This window comes from Colias croceus, chromosome 12 (assembly GCF_905220415.1).
Source record: "Colias croceus chromosome 12, ilColCroc2.1".
In the NCBI taxonomy this organism is placed as follows: Eukaryota; Metazoa; Arthropoda; class Insecta; order Lepidoptera; family Pieridae; genus Colias; species Colias croceus.
In genome coordinates this window covers 2,608,482-2,634,102 of record NC_059548.1, presented here as the reverse complement: position 1 = coordinate 2,634,102, position 25,621 = coordinate 2,608,482, and the positions used below count along the sequence as shown (strand labels likewise).

The 25,621-nt window shown below is 33.0% G+C and overlaps 1 protein-coding gene across 5 annotated transcripts in view; it reads right to left on the bottom strand.

Annotated features, from left to right (window-relative positions):
* Nucleotides 1-25,621, bottom strand: part of LOC123696371 (protein alan shepard) — a 171,640-nt gene that overhangs the window by 110,129 nt on the left and 35,890 nt on the right. Inside the window, exon 1 of one of the 5 annotated variants that reach the window (XM_045642502.1) lies at nucleotides 12,056-12,286. The exons of the other annotated variants lie outside the window; for them this stretch is intronic. The gene's annotated coding sequence lies outside the window, so the exon portion shown is untranslated. Of the gene's footprint in view, nucleotides 1-12,055; nucleotides 12,287-25,621 lie in introns of those variants that run through there. 5 annotated transcript variants of the gene reach the window in all.

The following is a 25,621-nucleotide window of genomic DNA, read 5'->3' as shown; positions in this document are numbered from 1 at the left end:
GTATGTTTTGTTTACTATACAAGTCGTGTTTAGTGCGTTTGTTAATATCATTAGTGGCAGTATTTGTTGTTGATGTTTTAAACAGCTGTTATTTGCAAAGTACCTACCTATGTGTTTTAAATATGTTTAAGTATGTGAATACCGAAGTTTCGTATATGAATTTTTCAATTATTGTTGTGGTTGCGTAAAAAATGAAAATTCTAAAAAAATGCAAAAACAGATATATTTTTTTTAATTTGTAATAACATACTATCCTGTTGCAATTCAGATTAACACTACACAAAACTACACAGTATTGATATAATAATATTAATTTTAACCATTATCATGATATAAACTTTTCATGTAGAGCTACACTAAGCAAAGCCTGTTTTACAATTGTTGAACTTATAAATATATTAAAAGTTAAAACATTTCACATTAAAACAATGTTTCTACAATATTTTCCTCTAGCGCGAATCCCACAATACAGTAATGGAATTTTGGAACTACAGGGTGATTATAAACATATCTAGGACGGGTGGTATACTATCCAGGTATAACTATAGTATTATATTATCTGTGGTCACTATTCTGTCAATAACTACCTATCCCTCGTATCTATACTAAATACGAAGTACTGGTCCGATTTGAAACATTCTTTCGGTGTTGGATAGCCCATTTATCAAGGAAGGCTATCGGCTATATATCATCACGCTAAGATCAACAGAAGCGGAAGCACGTGGGTCAAACCGCGGAGCGCAGGTAGTGTCATCTATACCTACATATAATAAATCTGTAGAAGGGTAAATTCTGTACATTGAAAATATTGAAAAAATAAATACCAGGGGGTGTTACTGGATCGATACCAAACCTAAATATGTGATTACATCAATTTTTGTCTGTCTGTCTGTCTGTCTTTCTGTCTGTCTGTCTGTCTGTCTGTATGTATGTGAAGGCATCACGTAAAAACTAACGGTTCGATTTCGATGAAACTTGGTATAATTATACCTTATTATCCTGGGCATAAAATAGGATACTTTTTATCCCGGAAAAATACGTAGAAAAAAAAATCTTAATCTTTCCGCGCGGACGGAGTCGCGGGCGGAAGCTAGTATAAAAATAAATCGCTGCACGGCGAACCGCCCACTACGCAAACGCTAATTATAATTATCAACGCAGACTACGCTTTCATGTCAACGCTCTTACCGACATAATGTTGGATATAAAATATAAATGCAATTTTGTAATCCGCTCACACGTCATAATTATACTGCTATTAAGTATAAGTGCCACTTATCCTTGTATATTTTTTACTGTGTTATATTAATGTTAACATTTAGACAAGAATAGGTGACGGTATGATTGTTGCAAACGTAGTCATTGTTGCAAAATGTAAGGAGCGACTCTACGTAGTTAAGCGAATTTTTAATATTTGTTTTAGTCATATTGGCTTGCTATATGAACAAGTAGATAAAGGCAATCTGTTTTCATTTTTTGTGAATTTATAGCCTTTTTGGTGAAGATATCAAATTTTCAGACAGAAAACCTATTAAAAAATTCTGATTTTCAAATTTTTTTCTCCCATAGTTAAGGTATATCCAGAAAATTTTCTAACGATCTACAGTTGTGGAGTGTCCAGAGTCTATTCCAATACTCTTCACACAAACGCGACAGCGTCTAAATTAAGCAATTTTTAATTGGAAAAATTCACAACTTGACACGTTTTAGTGTGGTTGAGCAAATTTCTCTGTCGAATATGGTGAAAATTGCTGGAAAATCCTCATGAAACTAAACGTGGATGAAAATTTTCTAATTCCTAAATGCATAAATTAATATTGTTGTATTGAAAATGATTAAAATTAAAATTAACTATTGTATATTTGTTGATAAATTACCATGTACTATTATTATCAATTATATTATATAAAAAGCACAATTAGGTACCAAATGAGATATTTCATCTTATTGTATAAGCATTCAATCTTTTCTTACGCAAAAATGTTTAAATTTTATTAAGAACTAAAACACAAAATGCAAAAAAAAACTAAGATTACTCAGAAATTCACGCCATATTTTACCTATTCATAGGATATTACTAAAAGTATAACACATTTAAGGAAGTCCTTGTACGTGATTTTTATCACGTATGCAATTGAATGGCCTCGGTTGACTGGTTGGTATAAAAAGAATACCGTCTAGCTTTTAGCTCACGACGTTTCGTCCAACATGCATTCGATATAATACAACCTTACACCTATATCCATACTTAATATTATAAATGCGAAAGTAACTATGTCTGTCTGTCTGTTACTCAATCACGCCTAAACTACTGAACCAATTTTCATGAAATTTTGTATGGATATATTTTGATACCCGAGAAAGGACATAGGCTACTTTTTATCCCGGGAAAATGACGCAATCCCGAAAATCCCACGGGTACGGGAACTATTCGGGTTTTTCTTTGACTGCTTGGACGAAGCCGCAAGCGGAAACCTAGTAATATATAATATAAGTAGTCAATGTTGGTGAAATAATCCTATATAAATTAGAAGTAAGTAGTAACAGAAAATCCATTTTTTTCTTGTTTTCCGAAATATTTATTACTTGCTTAACTATAATATATTCTATATTTGTTGATCAATTGATTAATAAAAAATCGTAACGATGACAGGACACGATTATTTTTTAAGTACCTAACCATACTCAGCAATGACAGAAAATTGAATAAATAAATAAAAAATGTTTTAAATTTTAATAGATAAATATTTCCTCCACCGTTACGATGATCTATAAAAATCACGCTGTATATTAGGAGATAAGCCGTGATACTAAAACCACACCCCGGACACTCCATACAAAATTATCGTTTTGACAGTCACACTGTAGAGACTGCAAATGTGTGTGTTAACGCTTTATGGTTGGTACATTTTTGACTAGCGTAAAAAAAAATTCGCGTTTTTCTGATGAAATACATCCGTAAACAGCACAATATCTAACCATTTTCTACGAAAAACGATAATCACAAATCCAAAATAATAAAATTACTTTAAGTCAATTTGATTAATGTTGTCAATCTTCGTTGCGTATCGTCCCTGTAGAAAAATATGGACCATTTTATGTCTGATCGTGCGGGGTGAGGTAAGTGTTTAATTTTGGCGGGAGGCGGAGAGTGTCCGTTCTGTAGCGTTTAGCTACTATTATGTATTCTGTGCTAAAACGACGCTCCGATCTATGAAATAATGCTATAAACTTCGCCCTGGTAACTAGTATAACACTTATCTACATTACACCAAGCACCTCTTATTTTATCGTGAATTGCAACAAATAACTGATAACGACCAATAAAAGATATGCTGTAATCGTGACGTCTGACGCACCACAGAATAAATATTTCAGTTTGCAAAACGTCTTAGATAACTTTGTGGATATTTCAGAAGTCAGAAGGCAGTTGGCAGCGCTACCAAATATCTTATGAACAAGCATTCTAGACACAGATTTGACAACCGCATAGTTATTTGGAACATGCTGTATATCTTGAATAGTGCTATGGCTTCACTGTTTATTTAAAATATTCTTCCTAAAGTTAAACAATGTAATATAGATTACAAAAAATATGTAAAGGGTTTTGATAAACAATTGGAAATTAAAATATTTGTACGTGTTGTTGTTCCACAAGTAATTAATGTACATTTTTGTTACGACTTTAGTATCACAACCAATTTCAATGAAACTTGTACCATTATCTGAGTCAGACTGAATTTAACATAGAAAATTATTAGAAGCGGTGGGCTAAGCATAATGATGCCATAAATAAAAGTATTGTTCTTCGAATAAATAGTAAGAAAATGTAGCACCCCCCGCATGGATGTCTAAATCAATTCGTCAATAGCATACGATGAACATTACCATTTTATCACAGCATTATAATATTAGGTACTAGGTTTCCGCCCGCGGCTTCGCCCGCGCTGCAGTCAAAGAAAAACCCGCATAGTTCCCGTTCCCGTGGGATTTCCGGGATTGCGTCATTTTCCCGGGATAAAAAGTAACCTATGTCCTTTCTCGGGTATCAAAATATCTCCATACCAAATTTCATGAAAATTGGTTCAGTAGTTTAGGCGTGATTGAGTAACAGACAGACAGAGTTACTTTCGCTTTTATAATGTTAGTATGGATGACTTAATGCCAAGTAATTGGCATGTCATCATCACCTTTGTAAGGGGTCACTGCCTCGCTGACAATACAACAAAAACAACTAGACATACAACTATTAAATGAAATTGATAGACAATGCCTTGAAGTCGTTGTGAATACTTTAGTAAAGGTGTACGATCTGTCTAGTGGACACGACTTTTAACTTTTCATAAATCATTTCTCAAAAAGATAACAAAAGTAAGTATTAAAAGTGCATACGCACAAGTTTAAAGAACTCCTCAATGTTATATTGCCTATAAACCCTCCCTTATTACAAATAACATCTATATTTAAATATGTCCGCAATAATTCACTTTGATTACTATACAAAGCGACACGATGCGCGCTCCTCGAAGGTCGGAGAGGCGTCCATACATATGAAACTCGCTTTAATTACGCCCGCTAGACGGGAAGCCTTACAAAAAGTTAGCCTGTAAAAAGCCTGAAGTTACGTCACGCTAGACATACTAAACAGTGAGCGAGAATAAAACGTCTTTATGATATGCCAACGCGACGGAGGACCGATCAATCTGAGGTCTAATACTGTCTGACCGAACGGCGCCACCGCGGGCGACGCACCCTATCTGCCATAGACAATATTTATGCCTCCGTCATACAGCTTGCGAAACCACGTCCGCTCCAATCTGCTGAATTACATCGCTCCTTTGGATCTAGACTTAACGTTGAACTTGGAACAGATACAGCTATGTACTCGCATCGCTTCGAATATTTGACCTTTATTCTAGGGCTCATTCCTCGCCTACACTAAGCAATTTGTTCAAGGCTAGCCGACGTATCCATGATTCCTGTTCTGTATTATTCAATTTGCATTAGTATGCCGATAAATATGAATATTACATGCCATGACTGGTTACAATGCTTTTTTGCTTTGACAAAGATTTATTAGCATATTATAATAAATTGCTTGGCCAAAAGATATATTTGTGATCTCATACGAAAAAGCGTTTTATTTTTGGATTGATTCCCGTTTTTATTTATTTGATAATTAGGTAATAAAAGTTATCTTACTCCTATTATTTTAACCAATAAGGGTGATTTTTGACAATCGGGCAAAAGTCTCGAAGGATCAAAAGTTGGGTTAGGGTTACTTGTAAAACACCAGCAACCTCGCAGGATAAGATAGCTAACATCACAAGTAACAACATTTGTTCTACGACTATTGGCATAACGCAATAAATTATTTTTAAATGATTTTTTAAACTTTTATTGTACTCTCCTAACATTTGTAAGAGTATGTTCTATTCATTATCTAAAGGACGACGCGACGCCCCCTTCCCCCTCTCGTTCGCTTCTTGTTTACGTAATTTTTGGGATGCGTGTAGACTGTAGACTGTAGAGTTTATAATATTCAAACGGAAAATTAAATAAATATTTATTTTTGTATGAAAATAAAATCTAACAAATTATCAAAAGTCGTAGAACAAAATATGTTGTTACTTATGATGTTAGCTTTCTTGTCCTAAGAGGTTGCTGGTGATTTACACGTAACCCTGTATAGTTAAAAGATGGGTTATTTCCATATTTAAGTTTGTATAACTTAAGCTCACAGATGACTTGAATATTATCAATATGTTTTATACGTGGCATGTGTCCATTGTATTTATTTATAGCCTGCGCTTTTATTGTCTTCAATTTAAGTATTTTTAGATTGGATGCACTGCCAATTGACGTTAGTAATAAAACAATAGAGAATGTCAAATTGCATTTGCATCTTAAAATGTAATAAACAATACATATTTTATAATATTCACTACTGTATTATTATATGCATTAAAAAAAATTAAGAAAAGCCGGGTTCAAATACGCTGACATAGACAACAAAAACTCAAATCAAATTCCGAATGAATGGAAAGAAAAAATAAAACGTTTGAAAATTGAACTGACCCTTGCAAGGTAATGCCGTAGCCCGTAGGCGTGTTTAAAAAGGGTTAAGTCAAGGATGGCACAAGCTTGCAGACGGTAAACGTTTTGCAAGGAGATCTAGACTCTAGAGCATACTGGTAACCATGACGTTAAAGCAGTATTAAATCCAGGGAAAGAGACAGAGCTATATAGTTCGTCTAGCGGTATCACTTTCGCACACTGGATTTAGTACTGCTTAACGTCATGGTGACCCCCCAGATCAGTGAGAGGCTGAAACTGTGACAGTGCTGTTGCGGTAGGTCAGGCGCGGGCTGCATTCGCATTCCGCGCGCCGGACGCTACTAAATATAACTGGTGGTGTGAACGAACGACGTGTTGCTAGGGCTGGCTACTGTGTAGTTTGGCAACTGTTAACTGATGCAAGTTGATGGTCAGAATGATATGTAACTTCAACAATTTTAAATATATAGTCATATTACATTTCGTGTGGTTTGCACATTAGTTACTACATCTAAAGCATTTTTCTTTAGCTTAATATTAATAATCATCTTGTTAACTTTCCACTATACTCAAAACGGTAATAGAGTTTAGTAAAAATATAAAAAAAAATTGGAACGTACTACTGAATAACATTCTCAAATGAAACATAAAAAATACCGAACAACAAACAAAAACAATCACACGAGCCTCATACACATATTTCCATTAATAATTTAAAATCTGAATATAAATGAGTTATTTTTGACAACCCTATATATAACCCCGCTATTCTGATCGGATTCGCGTACGCTACCCCATCGGCAACAATCATTATCGAGATTTCTTTGTATTCAGGTTCTGAGTCACAAAAAATAACCTTGCCATATTTGTATTTCCACAAAGCATCTTTTGTGAGGAGAATTACACTTCTTAAGAGTGTTGCCATTTAATTTATAAAACAATCTTTAGAAGTCATGTCATTTTGTGGTTCATGTTTACAAACAAATTATTTTAATTATTCTTAAATCGATAAGACAAGAAATAGTTACAATATAAACAATATTGAATATTCTGCAAAAATAAACAATAATTCAATTTACGCAATTCCTTATCTAAATTCGGTATATCGCATAAAAATCAACCACGTCTACATATTTTTGTATTATCTACAAACAATAAAAACTTGAATCGTATTTTAAAAAATGGTTTTTTTACACGCATTTTTTTTTATTTCCTTTACAACCTTTTTTCTGAACTATATAATAGTAAACTTTTTTTTCGTTATCTGCCAGATGCAGATTCCAGTTACACAGATAAGTGAAAGAAAAGCAATTTCGTTGAACGTCAAACAGTGACCACTGACCACAGATTATGCGGTTAAACGCAGTCACTTTTGGCAAACACATTTTGACATAACCTGATATTCATTCGAGATTCCAGCATGTTTAAAGTGAAATCTGTTTTGGCGTTTTAGTTTATTAATTTAAAATTTTAAAACCGCAAAAGCTTTTGTGTTGGATTAACCGATAACCTATAAAAAAGAGCTTGTGTGCGTACCCGTGTCAGAAATGAAACTTCTCTGGCAAGATTCAAAGATACCAAAATCGACGCCTTACTCCATGACATGACTGGTATTGCCATGACGCGAAAGAAGTTTCACTTCAAAAAAATATTTACCAATTATTGAAGGAAGTGAACAATTTATCTAAACATTGCTTATATACAATACACAACATACGTCGCACAAAGATTCATTTTTAGGGCTTCTTTTCTTAGGCAACAATGTCGAGTTACTTCTGACCTGATACTAATTACTAATACCTTATTATATTTTATGTAAAACTTAGTAAGAGATTGTCTTTTAAAATAGAATAATTACTTATCTTGTTTAATCTTAATAGAAGATGATTTGAAAACAAAATTATACTTTTTTTTTTCAATTTTTTACTCGAAAAAAATATTTATGAACAGAAAAATTATATAAAATTACAATTAAAACCTTCTTAATTTTCATTTAAAAATAGAATTAATCATCACTAGCTCTACAGGTTTATTCCTCTACCCTTTAAAAATCGTCTGTTATCTATAAATAATAAACAAACTAATGGTTATCCATTGGCCAGTTATCCCAAAGAATGTACCATTAGGACAAACAGACTACCACATTATCGCGGATACAAAAGACTATTGACATAAGGAGATAAGATTATGTAGGTACACTAAAGGCTTACGCACATTAGTAAGGTCCTCTGCGTTGAAAACTGCCTTTTATATTGTATCAACGCATGCTGCGCGAGCCAAACCGTACCGTACATTTAGGGACACATATTATAACAATACATATATTCATTTTAAAGTGAGAATTACGGTTCGTGAATACGTCATTAGTTATACTGTAACTGTCTGCTGAATAAATTACTTAATTTGATTAGCGAATAAATATAAATCGAAATTTCATTAAAATCCTAAATAACATGACAATTGAATCATTAGCGTAAATGCACTGCTCCTGTATGCCAAAAAGGACGTTAATGAATTGGCAATGTGACGCATTTTCCTGTGTAATGTGCGTGAGTCTTATTACCTATCTAGTTAACGCCCATTGTTCTGTTATCAGTGTTGATAAGTAAATAATTCTGGACGTCGTGGACACGGGCTGCGGTCGCGGGGCACGGACGTCAGTTTGTATGCGTGTGGAAATGCATTTTGTAAACTATTTTAAGCACTCAATATACAGTATGGTTATGAGTCGTGTTCGTTCGTGGTATATATAACTTTTAACACATTATGTAACTAGATATTGGTTGGTATGATTACGGGTTTTTGTTGTTGTTTTACTAGGAAAATGCTGTTATAGTGTAAATGTAATGAAATAAACTACTTATCTGATGATTTTTTGATGTTCTTGTATAATTAGAGATTCACAGATTTTTCATGAATAAAAGTATTTTTAAGTGATTTTATAAATAAGTACCTATTTTTTACCGTTACGTCATTCCACGTTTCGAAAAAAATATTTAAATTTTTACAAAAAATCTAATAAATTATAGTTACACACAAACATATTTTACACTAATATTTTAGGTGCTTTAGATGAGAATGTCTGAAAGAGAACATTAATACGTACGTTTCATAATTAAATAATTGTAATATTGTATCAAAATTAACTTTTATCAAACTAAAAAATCCAATTATAATTTTAACAAAACTACCGTTACTAAAACCGTATTCCCACATCAAACAAATCACAAAACATATACAAACGAATAACAATAGATTTAATATTACGACTGTTATCGATATAGATATTACTTCATTATCATAATTCATAATGTTAATGGTATTTATATATTAACTAACCTTTGGCCCCACGCGTATATAATTAACGGTTGACAATAATAAGATTGTTTTTGATTTTACTGTTATAATATTTAAACCTATTATTGAATGTCTTAATTTGTAAAAAAAAATTGCACGCCATTTAAAATGGCAGTACTCCAAACTCAATAGTACTTCAAAATTAATAATGCGCATGCAAATCTTCGCTAATTGTCGTATTTCCAAAATGTATTTCATTTGACTAAACAAATTTTACTAAATTAAGCATGAAGAAAATGCATTTAATCACTCTATATACATATCGTCTTCGGACGCTCCGGGAATATGACAGTTACCGAACTGTGATGAAGATTTCTATGTGCATTATCACTTTTGGAGTAGGAACTGTATGTATTTGTGATAAAAATATTGTATCGGTATATGACCTTTAAATTACCATATACGAGCAAATAAACATAATATTTGATTTGCTTTATATAAACATTCAACTATCTGTGATTAAAATCTCTTTTTGAATGAAGCATTTTAAAATTGCATACAAGTCATTAACAAATCTAACGTGTTTCATTATCTTTTCATTCGCTGTATGATTTTAAATTTGGTTTTAAAATTTTAAAGCCATACAAAATTTTCCTATTAAACAGAATATCTAAATGATGACATCATTATTTAATACCCACACTTTTGACTAGGAAAGTTTTAAAAACAATTACAATTTAGGTATCCATACAATACAGATTAAAAGTTCATACCGTTACCAAATTACCTAGTGGTAATTTGGTAAACGGTGTTTGGTAAAGCGAGTGGTCTCGCTACGAATACTAAGCAATACTACTTATTACCGGTACTTATACTTTGTCCTTTCCTATACTACCGGTATTTATTCTACTACCGGTAACAGCTAACATCCCAATAATATCAAATATTTAGAATTAAAGATCTTATTTCTAGATTCAAAACGGAAAAGAAGACAGAAAACCACGCTTGCTGTAATTTTTTTATAATCGTCTGAATTAAATGTGTTTATAATCCAGAAAACTCTACTCGTAATATTCTTAAAAAATCAATCTGTAAAATCTTGTCGTCTTGTTATATTATGTACTTGCGAGAAATCTACCAGAAACCTGTATCATTTATCAGGGTATAACTATCAATTTTAATACTATGCATGCACTAGGATTCTTGATACTGGCAATGAATTATGACTAGTAGGTAACTAACGTGTAATAACTGACGGCAATAACTGTCATCTATGTATTTAGTCCATGCCTTTGCTTACAGAATTAATAATATATTCGTTTCCGGATTGTAGAGCCTATAGAGTCATTTTAATTTCGTAGAGTAGAGTCGTTTTCGTAAAACTCTACTATAGTAACTACTAACTACTTGATCGATGTAGAGATTTTCACATGCTCAAGTTTATATGTTGTTATTCAACCATAAATCAAGAAGAAACGGTACATTACATAGATTATGTAGAGTCAATGGTACAACTTTTTCCTTTTATAGAGCCAGTTTAAAATTAAATCCTATCGTTTATCATGAATTTAATTTTTTAATTAAGTTAGTGTCTATAATCATAGACTTAGTTCGCTTGCGAAACTACCTTCAAAACACGCGTTTAGAAAACAGCTACATTCGAATCCTTATAGAGATATAATTCAAAAAGAGCAAGAACAATGCAACGTTATTTATGTCTCTATATTCGTATTTTATCTGTATCCAAGGATGCGACATGATTCATCCCGACATGAGCATCTTTATTTATAACTTTCTTTCGCGTATTTGACTTCGGTAGTCACTTAACTTCGTACATTGTACCGATACCTTCACAACTAATTTGTTTTCTAAAATGGTATTCATTGTCTACTTCCCATATTACTATGCGTATGACTATTTCAATGTACCGGAATACCGTAACTGGCCTCTTCCGGTGCTATAAACTATGATACTACATAGATAGACCATCCATAGCCTACGTTAGTCATTACGATAATAATTCGATGATTTTATGACGCTATTATCTTATTTAGATAGTCTAATGGCTTTTATAGTTCATAAAAAATGTTTTAAAGGTAGTTTCATCGGCTTTGTCGAGTTTGCTTTAGATAATGCAAATGTAAACTCTTTTGTTTGATGGACTGGTGAACACCGTATCCCGTTTATCATTTCGACCTTCACAAGAGCATTTTGATAAGAGATAACGAATGGCTTCTGTTTCTACTTTTTTGCATTTTTAAACATAACATAATTTTGCATTCAGACAATACAGGACATAGTTACTAATTTATTGCTGTATCTTTATAGATTGTATCGAGTGCTGATAACATATTCAGACATCGCGTTATATTTCCTTAAATCTGATTGCGACGGAAATCAGCTGACTCGCTGTCAAACGCTCTCGCGCTACCACAAGGAGTAAGTACGTAAGTTTAACATGCCATAACCACGTACATGTTTTCATTAGCCGTTCAATTAATGACAGATTGTACAATCCACAACAATACGGCCGATCGCGACACGCGTAAACCGACACTGTTTATCAACAGCACCGACGTTCGGCAATAAAAACCATCAATTCCGTCGAATCGATCCCTGCACGTCGATCGAAGATATTTGCCAATTCGTCGTTCGAGCGGCTTAAAATAGACAATCAGATGAGCGCATGCATCGATCTCACCGTGCGCTCGCAGGCTGTGGACGAGCCGGTCAGCTGATAGCACTCGCACTGCACGCTTCCGCTCCAGCGATCGCCTCGCGCACTGGGGCAGTTCCAGCACAACACGCGTCTAGACGGCGGAACACGGAGGTCACACACACACACGGCCTGAATGCGTCAAAGGAAAGCAACTTGCATCGCGTCTCTCGCGTCCAAGCAGCGAGAGTGTCGACGGGCGACTGAATACCGTGAAACCGAGCGGGGGCCGCCGCCGGCACCCGCGCCGCCCCGCGCCGCCCACTTCCTCCGATGAATGACAATAATGGAAGACGTTCAACTCGCCCGCAATCCGAATAATATGAATCATTGCATTAGGGTGCAGCCCCGCCCGACCGGCCTGCGAAACTCCGAGTTTCGTAAATATTTATGAAGGGCTAAGGTGCACCGGCTACGCGTGATAAGGCTACGCGCGACGGCGCTCGGACATGCGAGGTGTCGCGCGATGCGGTCGCGAACTATTTGGAGTTAATGGATTGCAATTATCGGTCGGAGTCAGCGGTGGCTGGTTTATTAGCACGATGCGAGCTATCTTATCGCAGCTAATCTAATCCGGCGCGACGCCCTCTCTCGTGTTTTCTTCCAATTGTGTCCACTCAAGGTAAATTAGAGGTTTTCTCTCGGGAGAACACAGTGCACTCTGCCAGTTCATTGCACTTCAGAAAAGAGATAATTTTCCGCTTAAAATATTATGTAAAACGTAGACTCCGTACAATAATTGTGCAACTGATTAAATGTAGAGTTCTGTAGACTAGCTTTTGCTAGTCTGAAAATTACCTGCAATATTAATTGCGAACACGTAATATGCAATGGTTATTATCGTGAGTTACACGTTTTTAAATTATAAAATAATATCCTATGTTTCATTTTAAATAGAGCTGTAATTCTAATGAAGACTCTACATCTATTATATTTCGTACTCTACATCAATTACAAAGGCGAGTACTTGCAAGGAGGGTTTGGACTAGTACAAAAATATCTGATTTATAGTGCTTTAAGCATTGTCTGTCGTGTCTGCATAAACTGGCAAGGTAACTTGTTTCCTTTATTTTTGTCTGGGGAGCCTACGCAAAATGTAGAGAGTATAAATTTATTTACCTACATTTGATATAGCCGGACTTATAAAAAATATTTAGTTCTTTTTTATGAACAAAACCATTATTCCCGACGCTTTGTTGAGAAGTGTAGTTAAGGTAAAACATTGAAAGCTTTAATTTGAATATAATGAATTAATTATTGTACATAATATATAGTACATTAAAAAGTTTTACGTCCCCATCATAACTCATATCGATTTTAATTAAAAGTTTTCTTGATGTCATATTCATAGGTAAATGCTTGTAAATGTTATTCATTAAATAAACTGTAAAGATACATTTATTATTAACTCATTCCCCCTTCTTTACAAACGAGCGCACTTTTCATAGGTACGCGAGCAAACGGCACGTTTTCGGAATACATCCTCATTAATAAGTTGGACACTTCTTGATCCCTTGGATTATTCAGGATCAACACGTTTGTATAAAGATAATTAGTAAAAAGGACAGTTTCAACGAACTTGTGACCCCAGTAAAGTCAGTTATTCTATAATTATAATTCTACTAGCTGCTCCGCGCGGTTTCACCCACGTAGCTCCACTCCTGTTGGCCGTAGCGTGATGATATATAGCCTATAACCTTCCTCGATAAATGGGCTATCTAACACCGAAAGAATTTTTATAATCGGACCAGTAGTTCCCGAGATTAGTGCATTCAAACAAACAAACTCTTCAGCTTTATAATATTAAGTATATATATTAAACGTCTACTCTGCAAGGACTCGTGAATTTATAGTTTAGATTAATGTATACCAAATCATTCTACAATCGATTTAAAAGTCAACCTTTAATATCTTTTTTTTTTGCAGCATTAAACACGAACTACTTTTTCATTCCTCAAAACTTTTCGAATATCTTTAATACTTACTAATTATATTTGCATTACTTTAATAATCCTACATAATTAAAGACTATATAGGAAATATTCCAAGAAGTCTTTAAATTCCCAAGAGCAGAAATTCTTTCTAATTTCCCGATTCAAAACTTATCAATTAAGTCCTCCATTGTACAAAACAATAGTGTACTTTATTTGTACCACAATTAATTAAGAGAGAGGAAATTCTTATTAACTAGAAATCTTTCTCTTATAATCTATTATCTTTATATCTTTTAAAGAGTATATCTTTTGTAAGGTCTATAAACAACATTACTGTCATTAAGTTTTTTTATTTAGACCCTTATTAAAGACGCAACTAGTAAACAAACATAATATTATGATTTATGATTCTTATGAAAAAGGTAAACAATTATTTACTTGTTTAAAAAAATCAGTCTCACAAAAACAATAAGATACATTACACACGATTAACATATAGAAATAAAAGATTTTAACGGATTTCAAAATCTTTAATTTCTTAACGTATAATACTCGCGTCTTCGCGTAAAATCAAACACTACAAAATACGATTAACATACATAGTAAAAATATAGAGTTTCGTGTACAAAGTTCACATTTCCTATTCTTTCTTCACAACGGACATCTAAATTCGTCTCTCAAGAGGATATTTTGATTGTACGCTAAACGCGTGGTCGTAAAGGTAGTCTGTCATACAAACCAACACTAATTGGACAATCACTTGGCCCGAGATGGACGTCATGCCTGACTAATCGTCTGACATGTACATAAGGTCATACTTTATGTATGCACAATCAACTGTGGAAATGTGTAATGAAAACTTGGTGAAAATACAAATTATTGTAAGGAAGATAAGTGAGGTGTTTAATATGCTAACATATTGAGGGTCAGTAATTGTTAATAGGACGTCAGGAGCTAACAAAGTTATTGATATCGAAAGTATTGTCAATTTTAAAGAGAGGTAAGTAAGTAATATGCGTCAATCAGCTATATGTATTCATCATCAATAAGACATAAAAATTCTGTAGACGTACGTACAATATATCTATCGTGTGGTGTATCTACCGCATTAGTATCCTGTACAATAGAAACCGCATACTGACCGAGCACATAGCTATATAAACGTTTAAACAACCCATAAGCTTACTAGACTCGATATTAACGCCGAGGCCAATATCACATCGTATTGCAAAAGGATAAAAAAGGGATATAAAGTAACTCGTATGGCGAGCTTGTAAGATGCAGAAATCTGTGCGAGCGTGGGCTAACCGGTCTAGACACTGAACTTTAAGGGTCCGACAAAATGAAATAAAAATGGCTACACGACGGGGCAACCCGGGAACTGACATAGGCCAATTGTCCGACTGCCAAGTCGGGTAAGCTTTTGTTTGGTTCCTTTAATTATAGTTTAAGTACTGTCTTCATCCAGACTTACATCTGTTTTAGGGTCTTTATCTTAACAGAAAAATAATACAATGTTGAAGCTTTTGAAATTTGGCAGCGAAGTACGCTGCCGTTCTTGGATAATCTTGAAAAGATAAAATATACAACAGATTTAAATATACATACCTTATGCCATTTTTATACGGATTTCCCTATTCGCCTTTTAACACTACCTGTCCCTTAATAGTTATCGATCTTTTGCGAGTTCCCTCACAACAGAGGCACAATGAAGTTATTCTCCCAAATACATACATAACTATTTTCCATTAAATTTAATCAACATGTCCCTAAATAAGTTGCACAATATAACGACTTCCTATTCTAAATCGTTGATAATATAACCACGGGTGTTGCATGTTCCCTCCAGATAAATAACTTAATTGAGCTTCTTTAGGGTTATGATTTATGCAAAATAGGGTACCTAATTTCATGCTGTTCAAGCCTTAGGCACAAGTCGGGTACAAGTTGTAATAAGGTTTGAGAAATGAACGCTCCGACGACAACATGCTATCCTGGCTTAGCTTGATGAATGATCCTATGTAATGCAATGGATAACGGATATATCTTTAATAAAATAGAAATACGTTGACATAATTCGCTTGGTAGCGAATTAATACATTTTCTATTTGCGCGGAAGCGTTTTCTGTTATAATTTTTATAAATGTTTTCACTACTTTCCAAAATACTTGTACACTATTAATTACTTTCTAAAATATGTGAAATTATTCCGTGGTCTAAAAATTTATCTATTAACTAGCTGTTCCGGTTAACATAATTCTGTCTTACTCTTATCACTTTGGGGTATGAAAAATATATATTAGCCGATTATAATGCACACTAAATTTAATAAGAATCGGTGCAGCCGCTTCGGAGTAGTATGTTAACAAACATTGTGACACGAAAATTTTTATATTATATACCTAGAGATCTTATTCTTAACACCTTTTGCGATTTGATCCTTATACAAATAATCTAATCCACCTATCTAAATACTATTTAATTACTCCACAAAATAAATAATACCAAAAATTCATACCACACCACAGACAGACCCCACTCAAGTATTAAGTTTATAATTTGCGCACCGTACATTACACTCATTGTTATGTTTAATCAAAATTTCACATGCAATATCGTGGGCACATAAATGCCGGCATGAGCATAATGTGCACACAAAAGCATTAGATATTTATTCCCAACCCCATGCGCTCAGCACAAAGCAGTCTTGGATTATAACATATATACTATGTAGATTGTGGACATACCTGCAGTCTACTGTCCTTTATACGCTTTCCGTGCATATGCAAGGTATTTCATAAAAATATGTCTGGAGTGTTTAATTATTAAAATATGAGAACATTTATGTACATCGAATTGATTAAATACTTGTAATTGTAATCGAATAATGTATGCGTCTTTTTAAAACTTTTGTTATCTTAATAATGTTCATGTAAAGCGATGTAAATTTTACTAATAATTAAAATATTACATACTGTATTTACTATCGTTTGACGGTCTTGACTCTACATACCTACAATTGCATGAAAAACTACAGTGAACATTAAAAAAAAACTTGGTATAATATGTGTCTATCAACGGTGTCTATAGATGAAAACATTTTTCTTTTAATCAAATTAGATGGATATACCCCTCTATAACCATGAAGCTTCGAAAATATTTAGATGCGGCAACATTAATAAAAAATGAACCACAAAAAGTACACAGATAGCCCGGTATTCTAACGGTTTGTAATTGAGGGAGCAAAGAAAAATGATCAAACTTCCAAGTCGGCCGATAACGAAACCACAAAATTGGATTTTCCGATATAATCTGGAGTTGCCAGTGACAGGCCGGGGCCTGCTTGCCGCGGTTTTTGTCGCTCTTGGCAGATACACAAAAATATGTTAACTTTATGTTGGTACCTATAGGCTATATTATATAGATTTTATTTCCCTGGTTTTACGCGACTATTCTTGAAAACCCGGTAATGTTTTTGTATTAATTTGTAATCAAAATGAAATCAGTGAGCAAGCGATCTAGATATTTGTAGATCTTTCCAAATTTCGAATTAAAAAACATTTAAGTTTTAATACATGTCTATTAATAATAGTATTGAACTTATGAAAATGGAATATAAATAATATGTACAACTTATTGTGATATTAGTAAAACAACTGTAAACACCATTTAAGGACAATTAACATTATTTGTATAGTTGATGAGCTGTATCAGTCCGAGAGATAAATATTTGATATTAGTTATAATTCAAGCAGTTGTGTAAATTTAGTACTTATTTGTTATATTTATGGTTACATTTAACCTAAACGTTTCTTTCATTAATAAGCCTTTTATGGTAAAATTTTTCAAATTAATTAAATAAATATATTCGCAAAAGGTGTTAAGAGTAAGATCTCTATATATAATATAAAAATTGTCGTGTCACAATGTTTGGTTACATACTACACCGATCGGCTGCACCGATTCTTTTTAAATTTTGTGTGCTTATTAATCGGTAAATTTTTCATACCCCTAAGTGATAAGAGTCTTACACTGTACATTTTAGAAATTTTTGCAACTACGTTTTTTCTCTCTGTCACTATATTTAAGAATATGGTATCTAATTTCTTAATATATTATCGTATCAGTAACAATATCTTCTTAAATAAGCTCTTATATAATTTTACTAGCTCTACTACTCCGATACTCTACAATTTAAATAACATTAAATCAAGTTTAAAAATACCAAAACATAAGTATCAAAGTGCAATTTTATTAAAAGCAACTTTAAGAACATTAATCCCGGAAACCCATTGCATTAGTAAAAATGTAACTTGTAGGAAATTGTCGTAAATCTTTATAAAAGTTAAGGGGTTCCTTCATTCGTATGACGTTTTGAATTATTGGTCCCGTTACGGAAAATCTCTCGTTATTTGTCAACGTCTAGTTATATATTTCAAATAATGATGTTATTCCATAGTACCTACGTATATTTTTAAACGGCTAAACAGTTCCAAAAATATTTCTTCCTTTTTTGCTATTTTTAAGTAAAAAAACAAATATTACGTACTCAGTTTAGTGCTGGTATAAAAGTTAAGGTCAAATGTGGTTTTATAAAAAAATAGAAATATATTATAAGTATATGGTCATAAAATGTGAAAAATAAATCCTAAAAAAAATATGTAAATGTCAAATAATACGTTTCTGTAGTCGTATGAAATCACAATCTAACCAAAAAATATTTTCAACGTTATTTCTTTTTATTAAATACAACATCTTGTAGATTAGTAATTTTCGCCCACATTTAATAAAAACATAAGACTGTCAGTTGTAGGGATTGAATACACTCACTCTTGTTATTAATTACGTCACTATATAAGGTAACTAGATGCGCTCCGCGGTTTCACCCGCGTGGCTCCGCTCCTGTTGGTCTTAGCGTGATGATATTATAAAGCCTTTCTCGATGAATGGGATATCTAACACCGAAAGAATTTTTCAAATCGGACCAGTAGTTCCTGAGAACAAACTCTTCAGCTTTATAATATTAGCATAGAATATATGAATATCCTAATACTATTATTATATGGATGGATGCATGTCCCTCTCACGCAAAAACGTGTGATCCTCTGTGATTGACATAATATAGCATAAATAAGTATATAATATAATTATATAAGTTAGTCTGATGAGCACATAAGCTACTTTTGATTCGAGTGATACTAAGCAAAGAATAGTAACTTCAGCACGCCCAGCTATAGCTTTAAAACGAAGCCTTAATTTTGAAACAGTAATTCATATAATTTTTTTCATTAATATTTCGTTATGAAGACATGAAATAGTACGTACATGAATACATCAAATTGCGTACCTAACGTAGGTAATTAATCGAAAAAACACACACATACACACGCACACATTAGGTACTAACACTCACACCAACCCACCTGCGTCATTACGAGGCCTATGCAAAACGAATCAGACACGACACTTCGTAGAAACAACTTATTCGCAACATCAATACACCTTCTGAGAACCGACCGCGAAGTCATTTAGCCGATAATAATGAAAGATAATAGCAATAATTTTATTTCTCATTATCGGTAAGACCATCGACTCTATCATGATGGCAACGAAAATAAAAAGCCCATTGACCTTAGAAGGCTTTAACTGTATATTTATCTGTGCCTATATCATATACCTATGGGAAAAATTGCACATTTAATAAGATTGTGTAGAGCCTTGTTCACTAAGAAAAAGACGAAAATGATCAATTTTTGAACTGGAAATAAAAGTAAAAAGAACATGTTATTTAAGTAGGTATGTAAAATTAAATTGACCCGCTTGGCAATAACCTAGATGGGTAACAAAGACTCTTTCATAATTTATTGTACTTCTTAATTTTTTCTCATATAAGAATTCGAAAGGTAGTTATAAAAAAGCAGACCTTAATCACGATAGCCCATAAAAATAAATTGATCCGAAAAAAGTTTCAATACTAACCAATGACTGACCTCTACAAGATAATAATATAGGTAACCAATCTATCCTTATTTTTAAAAACAAATTCTTTGACCTAAACCTTTTCTGTCTAAAACAGAAATCCTAAATTCCAAACAACTTATCTTCATCTTCTCAAGTTAACTTTCGACACAAAACGCATTTATGTTTCAGTCAATGTAAACCTTTAACACCTTAATATGTCTCAGTCAATTACCCCTTTATAAAACACACACAAACAAACATCCTACACACATCAAGAAACATTACGCAAGTTGTAACATAACTCGAAGAATTCCGAACTCTGGGCCTACACAAGCCTTTGTGACAACTATCTATCTTCTGAAATAGTTTCAGTCTTTAAAACTTCCACGCGACTGCGAATAGAAATTTAACTTGAATTAATACCAGGTAACTTTAATGCGAGAAGTTACCAAATTAAATGTGTCACACGGATTTAATAAACGTTTTAAAATTGTTACCAAGAATTTATGTAAGTAAACTTTGAATAAGTCGCTATAATATAGTGTAATTTAAACTAAAATACAATAAATGTAATATAACAATTTTATTCTATATAAATATGCAAATTGAGGAAATGAAATCAAACTAAACTTCTTTAACGGAACCTTAACTGATACCCTTCTAAAATGAATTACCTACTACTGAAGTTCTGATCTTAGAACCTCTTGAATTAGACAGTCAAATTTCAACTTTTTGTACCATTTATATGCTTGAAATAATACTCAAAAGGAGTCCCAATCCATGTGCATTCTGTAAATTCATTTAGCCGGATCACCGCTGGCAAGGACGGCAAAATTAATTCAGGATTACAGCGTGTTCACATGATGAAAAACCGATTGCATCTGGGTTTGGTTCGCCGAAATACGAACAATTTTTAGCGATAAAAATATCCGCGGCCACTTTTGTTTATTTGTTTCATCGATTGTGAGCTTACGTTTTGTTATAGTCGTTATCTGGTTTCGGCTTTCTGTTATCGGTTCTTTGCTGAAAATGATTTACTATTACCATTTAATATGATTACCTACGTCTATGGTATATGGTGTTCTAAAGGTACACATATATACAGTATTATCTATGAGGTACACTCTAACTTGAATCTGTATTGTATTTACAGACGTATAAGTTGAAGCAGTTTTCAGTTACTGATCGTCAGAATATAAGCACTCTATATTATTTAATTGATTGATTCAGAGCTGGAAGCATAAATAGTAAAGCAATGGATAGGAAAAACCAAACCGATTAGCAAAGCGAGCCATAACGCATAAGTTTTTATGAATATACTCATATTCATACAAACTTAATATGTTTATGCTAATTTACAATTCTGGTAGAAATCCGAATGGTGCATTCAAAAATTACTAAATATTAGGATCAGAAGCGTCCAAGTTTTTGGAACTTAATTAATAGATAAAATCTTAAATCTTATGGAATTTTATTTAACGGTGTTTAGCAACAATTACTATAATTCATATCAATAATTTATTGCTCTGAATCAATATAAATTCGTATATGCTGATTCTATTCTTTACATTTTTGCACACGAATACTAATCGGTTCATTAATAAACATTGAATGCATGTTTTATAGTTTTTCAAAATCAAATTAAGATTCTTAGACATGTACGATGAATAAAAGTTGTAATAAATAAGTATAAGTATAGAGATCATTTATAAATATATGAATAGATGTATGAATGAATGAATGAATGAAAAATTCTTTATTGTACACCATATATGATACATTTTATAAACTTAACAATAAATTAATCAATGTACAGTAGGCGGCCTTATCGCTGGCAGCGATCTCTACCAGGCAACCCAAAAAAAGACGAGGAAAATAATGTACCTACTGTACTGGATGTACCTACTGTTTATGTAGACTTAGTTTATGTAAAGATTTAAAATTGTACATTTTCAATCAATTAAAACTATTGCTACAAAAGAATGAAGCAGAGACAAAGAGATTTTTAGAAAAATTTTACTCGTTAAAAATATGTGCTAATACTTCGTTTTAATGATAAAAAACATATTTAAAAAAATATTAATTCTGAATGCACAGCAGTCGCAAAATCGATCGTTAATAATCAGCCTTAATATGTTCGGTTATTCGATAGTTGATACAGTTATAATATTACGGTTGTGTGGTATAACTTTCTAATAGGTGCATAGTACACGATCATCATATAAATATTATGCAAATCAATACTAATATTATAAATGCGAAAGTAACTCTGTCTGTCTGTCTGTTACTCAACCACGCCTAAACTACTGAACCAATTTTCATGAAATTTGGTATGGATATATTTTGATACCCGAGAAATGACACAGGCTACATTTTATCCCGGGAAAATGACGCAATCCCACGAAACGAAATCCCACGGTAACGGGAACTATGCGGGTTTTTCTTTGACTGCGGGGGCGAAGCCGCGGGCGGCAACCTAGTAATTTATATATTCAATTTAGAATCGTATTTCGTAGACTTTAATATTTGACAGTTATAAAAGCCATATAATTGATGAAGACTTAACACCGTCTTATAAATAAAAGGCCAGCGTGATGTATTAGTCGTGTGACGGAAAAACCGAGAAATATTATATTATGCTCATAAGTAAGAAAGATTTCTTATACAAGTTTCCTGCGTCTTGCTTATTGTAAGGCAATTAATTTCAGGCAAGCCGCTTGGTTCTGCAAACTTTTCAATTGAATCAAAAGCTATTAAATGTGTTAAGTATAAAATGTATAAACAAATGGTGGAGTTCTATAAATTTAAAATAAGTAATATAATTTATACGACAAAATAACATCTAGGCAAATTCCCTTCAAAATTAAATATATTTTGTTATATAATTTTATTTTTGAAGTGAAACTTCTTTAGGCGCGTTAAGAGTAAAATTTCAGGTCTCGTCATAGCAATACCGCCACGTCGTGTAGTAAGGCGACGATTTTGGCTTTAAAAGACGGAGAGAGCTACAAGATAGATTGCTAGAGAGAAAGAGACATCAATAGTAAGTTACTTACACGTAAAAATTGCTCTTATTCTGACCACCAATACATTCGCGTCTCTCGCGCACCACTTAGTTCCAAACCAAGTACCTGCCATATATTGTAGGAACCAAGTACACACCATAGTATCTATAAACACCTATATCTAAATCAATGCTCAATCATTACGAATCAAACTATTTTTCTATCCACGTACTAGCTGGCACGATGGAGCAGAGGTGTGCAACATTAGCATTGCAAATGCTGGATGCGCTCACGATTCCGCGAACTTACTCGATCAACGGTCCCGCGCATTACTCTACTCCACTGGGCCTCTATTGAGAACGGCATTCCATTTAGTGGCAGTATTTTCATTTTGGTTTTTCACAGTAAGTGCAGTTTTCAATCCAAGATTGAAGCTATTATATAATATAAGGGGAGCGTGTTTCGGTAAGAATTAGGTGTGAAAAATTTAAAGCCCTAAGACAGTATGACACTTTTGACGTAAAGATAGGTATGTATGTGGTGATCCCTTACCTCTTATTGATTATTGTGATGAACTTTATAATTTATATGCATTTTCATTTTGGCACAAAAAGGCAATAATAGAACCAAGTTTCGTTACCTGAATTCAATAAGTATAGTACTTTGGACAATTATATATTGTGATTATACGATTAAGTCTTCGAATGACTAATTATGTATTGTATTCGTAGAGATTATTATTATATCCTATTGTAACAGACTCGTTAATTTTAGAACTAATTCATGTACTACTCTTTTGTAACTTGAAAAAGCATACAATAAGAAAAGCATTTCTTTTCTTTACATAAAAATTCAGTATTTCAACTGAAGTAAAGCGATAAAATACAACATTATAGCAGGAATTCATATGTTATAATAGATAAACATCTGCATATGATAAGCTGCAGTTTTCTAGACGGAAATACCACTTATAGCGTCTTGCTATTTGCCCTCATTACGTATGAAATATGCACGTAATTTTGAAATAAACAATAACTTCGAGGGATCGCAGTTTATAAGGTAAAATATTTCATAGGATTTTTTATGTGTTTATTCTCGTTTGTAGAAAAATAAAGATAGATTATTTTAGCATGAAGTAATTTACCAATTTCATGTATGATTTAAAATGCATAAATTTGAGTGAACTTAAATATTTATTTATTTAATTGGACTTCTTCAAGACGCACTTTTGAATCGTCACAACACTTTCTAACATATTTTAACATTTACCACTGATTCAGAAAACAGCATCTATGTAGAAGAACCGGCAAGAAACTCCATAGTTTCTCTTTTAAAATGTAGCAGTAGCAAAATGTAGCGATGAATTTGAATTTAAAACTTTTGCCAAACAAATACAAATGACTCATGTAAATATTGTCTCCAATCAAAGCTCGTTAAAGTTTTTCTCTCACATATTTGCGTAGCCTAGCGTACCTAGTTGCATTTGTAGACGAAGTGCATTCCTAAAATAGTCGTGGTTGAGAATAACAGTATTCACCATGGAAGTAATTTGTACTTACTGCGTATTTAACTTTAATGTGTGTCATTCCTATTATCTTCAAAGTGTTAATCCTTAGTGTTTAAGTGTTATTCCTAATATTATAAATGCTACAGTTTGTAAAGATGGATGTGTGTGTATGGGTATGTATCTACATAAGTATGTTTCACGCAAATACTACCTACTGAACCGATTACAATGAAATTTAGCACATATATAGAGAGTAACTTGGATTAACACACAGGTTTGTTTCCCGGAAATCCTACGGGAACGGGAACTATGCGGGTTTTTCTCTGAAAACTCGGGAGCAGCCGCGGGCGGAAAGCTAGTCTTATAATAAAACTCAACCTTCCGTAGAGAAAATGAATCGTTTACTATATAGAGAGGAATTTTTAAACTGTTCTATCTGCACACATCTCAAGATACCAATCTAGAGATGCTGTAGGTACTTATAATTGTAAACATTATTTATAGGCCTATTTATTGAATATGGATTTTATAATTACAACAAAAGTTTATCCAACATCTGATGTTGTAAGTTTTACAGACAAAATTCCGTAACTCTAAAAATGAAATATAATAGAAGCTTTCCCCAAACGCTCATTAGCTTAAATAAAGATGTAACTATCTCATGGTAAAGTCATTTTAAAAATCGATCACATTAAATCACAACAAACAAACAAAATGTTCTTTCAGTGACAACATACACATTACACTATTAGTACTTATTGAAAAAGAATAAAACCCTCGAATTTACTTGCACATATAGGCTTCTACATTCTACAATCAAGCAATATAAAATTTTACTTTTACGATGGGATACTACCACACCGTTAAGGGAGTGAATATCCCGCGTGTCCGCAATCAATCAAGACGCATGAGCAAAATTGGGAGTGCCTTGACAGAGTACAGGCTTTCATAAATTGAGCCGATTCGTTCGGCCCACCGCCACCGTGCCGATTTTAATAGCCCGTGTTAACATAATTTGTTTGGAACGTGTACATACTTTGCGTAAAATGTTTTTTTTTAGAGCAATGAAAGAGCAATGAGGTTAAACAGGACAATGAGATAATATTTGAAGAAATCAAATACATAGAGATATATTTTAGCATTA